The 5,329-nt window shown below is 38.7% G+C and overlaps 1 protein-coding gene across 1 annotated transcript in view; it reads right to left on the bottom strand.

Moving 5' to 3' along the window:
- Positions 1 to 5,329, bottom strand: part of LOC119411497 (chloride channel protein 2) — a 479,672-nt gene that overhangs the window by 274,180 nt on the left and 200,163 nt on the right. The gene's annotated exons all lie outside the window — the stretch shown is intronic.

Below are 5,329 nucleotides of genomic sequence, written 5' to 3'. Positions count from 1 at the left end.
TATATACACATAGATCCATAGAGGTAAATATAAATATAAGAACTAAGTGACTAACATTATAGAATACAGAGAAGTTAAAATCAACTCACACAATGTCAAAAGCCAGGAATAAAAGTGAGTTTTTAAACAAGACTTAAAAACAGTAAGTGAGGGAGCCTGCTCGACATGCATTCGTAGCTCATTCCACATGTTCTGAAATCTTAGAAACTTTCTGATATTCCTGTCTGACACATGTATATTATTTAATTTATGTGCACCCAAGCTAAATTAAACAATAAATTAGAAAAGAAAATTAAGGATGTTTTCTAAAAAAAAACATTTTGTATGACAGAAAAAAAGGCTCAATTACTTTTATAGTAGAATCCAATGGATTTAGCCTAATGTCTGTGAGCCCATGGGCGAATCACTGAACCCCAAGTTGCTCCTAACCTCCATATGGTGTGCGACAGTGTGTGTGACGGTGACTTGTAAACAATGTTTCCCCTAGTGTATTTAGCTTAGAACGGCGCTCATATCTTCAGTGATTTTTGACGACAGGGTGGGGGGGATGGAGACGGAGACATGTCGGACTTGAACACTGTTTGTACAGACAGTTTTTTTTGGGGGGGGGGGACACTGTAGACGGCTCAGCATGAGGGAAACAGAGATTTTTTCTGTAGCTTTTTAAGTAGAGCATCTGTATTGCACGCCGCTAGTTTAGCGCTACGTCAGTGCCGGCAGTTGTCAACTGGGGGTGGGGGGGGGGGGGGCTTGGTAGGCAGGGCGCTCGGTTCTGTTGACAGGGTGGAGCCGCCAGCTTGTATAATGGTAAGGGAAACACTATGTAAAGTAAAAGTGCGTAGAGTGGCCAATAAGGCTATAAAAATACAAAATTATACAGTTCCTTTATCATTTTATGTTTTTACTTTACTCACCACTATGCCTGTAAGTGCTAAAAAAGGACTATTTTTTCCAATACTTAAAGTCCATTCCCCAGATTTCCCTGTATGCCAGAATAAAACGAGTCAAAGGATTAAGCTTATTTTTCTTAGAATCGTTGCCTGACAAAAGAAATTGGTTGAGTAACATGTGGGCACAACAGAGCGCAGCGGCGACATCTTGAATGGTGTGCATGTACACAAACAGAAGGCTTGCGGGCTATTTTTAGCCCTACACTCACAAACAAACCGGCACATTCTTGTCCAGAGTTTATGTGAACAACAAAGCCCTGAGGGTTCACTGCAGTTTCATTGGGGTCAAGGATTACTGCAGGCCGACTGACAACCACACAGAATTTCAGACTGTAGAACTGTCGGCTAAAACACAAACTCAAGGCATTAAAAAAATAAAAACAATTCAACAAAGAGGGCAAAGGGGTTGACAGTCGTATTACAGAAAGGAAAGATCAGACTGTGACTTTTTAGTTTTTGACTGCCTTGCACCCAAGTTAAGAAAAAGTTTACGTTTGCCATTTTCCGCTGCAGGAAGCAAATCTTGTGAAAGCCTCGCCAAGTGTGTCACTAAGGTCAACAAAATCCCAGCTATCTCAGCCACTTTGATTAGAACAAATCTCAGCAAAAACACTGATTGTATTAAAGAGATTAGACATGCCTAATCTACACATGGTCAGTTTTCTCCATTTCAATACGACATTTTCACAAACAATACATGATTTGCACCGACTGAAACAATGAGGGTGTACACATTTTGTTTAAAAACTCAAACTTTTAGATAACTGTAACCAAGGTACTGAGGTATATGTAACACTGAGAAACATGGGTGTAAAGGATTTTAAGTCATTCTAGACAAAAATGTTTGCATGTTCAATGTGAAGTTGTCAACAATTTCACAAAGCAGCAACTCCAAACCTGGACCCTGTCATCTCAGGTTCTACAGATTATTCTTCATCATTTAATCTCCCAATCATTGGGCAGTACTTTGAATGTTTTTACAACTGACCCATGTGACACTGTGCACCTTTACATACGTACAACCAGCTCGGCCTATATTCTCCCCCACTGAAAAACAAAAACAATAGAACTAATGCAACAAAAGGCTGTAAATCTAATTAAGATGCACACATGAGAAACAGCTGGAAGAGCATTTTGGTTGGAAGAGGATTTAGGTTCATTTGCTGCACATCAGTAAGAGGACTGGGTAAATAAAAAAAATAAAAAAACATTTAAAAAAAGCTGAATCCCTCAGAAGTAAAGATGGGCCAAGGATCAGGGGAAGCGCGTCTGATTACCACCCGTGAGCCGCGAGTTCAGAGTCCAATCTATGACCCAAGAATAAATAAATAATTAGTACGAAGTACTCAAATTAGTGCGTAAAAGAACTAAAGCCGTGGATAAAGCGCCTTGGATTAGAACACACATGGGGAGTGGTGGTGCAGAGGTTAGAAAAGGTGGGCCTGTGATCAGAAGGTTGCAGGTTCAACTCTCCTGACCGTCAATTTCAAAATATGGGTGGGAAAGGTGAAGCACCCACACCTGCCTCCTCCCTCATTTGCCTCACTCTGGGCCCTTGAGCAAGGCTCTTAAACCCCACCATCTGCTACCAAACAAGTCTCTCTCTTGAAAACGAGTCCTCGTGACTCAATGACACTACCTGTATAAATAAAGGTAAAAAAATAAAATTAAAAAAAATCACCAGTCTGCAAAAAATGTTTCTGAAAGCAGTGGAAGTTTTTTTTAGAATAAAGTGCTCAACAGAAAAATTTGACAACTTTGAATATCCCGTCATTTACAGTAGAAATTATTCAATAAATTATCTGTAGAATCCTCTGAGCTTAAAGGACAAGGCTGAGTTGATATTGAATTTCCATAATCTTCATGCCTGATTCTGTTATGGACATTGCTGCATGGACTTAGGAACACTTGCACAAATTGTTTTCTGTAAACACAGGTCCACGTGCCATGCACAGATGCAGGTTAAGGTTTATCATGCACAGAAGAAGACATGGAAATGTCATTGAGAAATGCAACAGTCTTCTCTAGACCAAAGCTCAATTGAAATAGGCAAAGTGGAAAGCTGCTCTCAGATTGTATAGGGGTGCATTACTGCATGAACTTTCACATCTGGAAAGACCCAATCAAAGACAAACTAGAGAAATTTCATTTTCTGCAAAAATGCAGCGTGAAAGCTTATTGCTGAAGAACTTGCTGAAAAACAACTAAAATTAGCTAAAATATACTGAAATGTAGCTGAAATGGAAGCACCAGCTTAAGTTACCAGAAGACAGTAGACAGAACACGCTTTTGCTGAATTAGGTTTAAATTAGCAAAAATAAGCACAAAAATTAGGAAAATAGTTAAAAGGGCTGAAATTACTCACACCTAGGGACAATTTAGAGTTACCAATCAGCCTAACATGCATGTTTTTGGTCTGTGGGAGGAAACAAGAATATCTGGAGAAAACTTACGCAGCACGGAGAGAACATGCAAACTCCACCCAGAAAGGCCTCCGTAATCGGCTTGTCGCGATAAACAATAAATCAATTAATTGCATGAAAAAATTAAAATTATCTACCTAATTTTCATTTATCGACTTTATCATTTCTTCATGTCTCTCTCTACTGGACACTGGATGACAAAAGGCTCAACTCCGGTGCTCTTCGCTGACCCCTCCCTTTCTCTTTAAAATCTGTTTTAACCGTCCAAGATTGCGTTTTTGGATCGTTAAAAGCAGCTAAGATGAGAAGCTAAGCTACAAGCTAAGCTAAGAGGCCGACCTCGGGGAAAAAAACCTCCGTCTTGTCGAAGTTCCAAAATTCACAGTTGAAACCCATGCCTTCGTGTAAAAAGTTGTTTTTCTCTGCAAAAAGAAGCTGAGAACTCGTTTACTGATTTTTAAATTTTTTTATTAAAAGCTTTGTGTGAAAAATGCTATGCTAAAGAGCTCAAACCACACAGAGCATCCGCCATTTTGCGAACCGAAAAAAGGAAAGAGAGACAGCCCATGTCACGTCAAGGGGCCTCCCTCCCATTTTTCTTAAAGAGACATGCTGCTTGCTCTCTCACTTTACATCCTTTTGTTCAAAACAGTCTTATACTGCCATCCGGTGGTCAAAAAAAGGTACTACACTCAAAACAAATTAACATTTATTTTTGACAATTTGACAATAATAAATAATTATTGTCAAATTTCAAACAGTATTATCATTTATCACAATAATTTCTGAGACAATTAATAGCCCAGCAAAATTTGTTATCGTTACAGGCCTAGGCCTCCAGCTGGGATTTGAACTTGCAGCCTTCTCACTGTGAGGCAACAGCTGCCTTCCTAATCTCTGACACAGTCTACACTCACTGCATTTTTTGTGTTGCAAAGCAAAACTTACAAACACAAAAAGCAAAACTGCAAAAGCAACAAACACTAGAAGTAAATTTGAAAAAAAAAAAAAAAAAAACCTTCAAGTTGCTGTTAAAGTTTTTAATGTTCTGGCCCAATATTAGCTTAGCAGAAATATTACCATAGCAGACACATGCCCGTGTTTAAGAATGGAAGTTTGAAGGGTTTGCCTGCTACACAGCTAACATTAGTTACACCTGCTTTACAATTTGTTTGTCCGTACATACAATTACAAGTTACATACTGTTAGCTGATCTGGAAACAATAACATCATTATTAATGTATTTGCCAAGATGGTGTTATTTACTTTAGATGTTTACTTTAGATGCAAGAAAATTACTGCGGATCTACATTTTCAGTGTGCAGTTGAATTACATTCCTGATTTTACATTAGAAACAGAAATAGAATAGAAACAGTCTTTATTGTCCCACGGATGGGAAATTCAAGTGTAACAGCGGCAACAGATTTTTTTTCATTCAACCTTTATTTAGACAGGTAAATCCCATTGAGCCTCGAGGACTCATTTACAAGAGAAACCTGGTTTCAACAAAGAAAGATGACAACAATGGACAACAGCAACAACAATAAACAATTATAAAAAGTCATACTGCATGGTTTTTTTTTTGTGGTTTTTTTTACAAATAGGATGGCTAAAAGGAAAAGGTAACAACAACAAAAAAATAATAATAAATAAACAACTAGATTCTAAGGCGAATGTAGAAAACTAAAAACAGGAACATGTCTGCATTGGTCCCTGCCAGGAGTCCAACAGATTCTTAAAGCCACTTAGAGAGGTCAAGGTCGAGAGCTTCAAATCTTTTTGTAAGATATTCCAGGAAACAGGAGCAGAGTACGAGAAGGCCCTTTTGCCTAGTTTAGTCCTCACTGAGGGAATACTGCAGGTAATAATGTCCTGAGAGCGCACTCCGTAGCTGCACTCACGCAGAGACATGTAGGAGGAGATGTATGAAGGCAGCAGACCAAGAAGTGATTTAA

The sequence above is a fragment of the Nematolebias whitei genome, chromosome 6 (assembly GCF_014905685.2).
Source record: "Nematolebias whitei isolate Nwh7 chromosome 6, NemWhi1, whole genome shotgun sequence".
In the NCBI taxonomy this organism is placed as follows: Eukaryota; Metazoa; Chordata; class Actinopteri; order Cyprinodontiformes; family Rivulidae; genus Nematolebias; species Nematolebias whitei.
The sequence above is the reverse complement of the archived record's forward strand: the minus strand, read 5'-3'. Positions and strand labels throughout refer to the sequence as shown.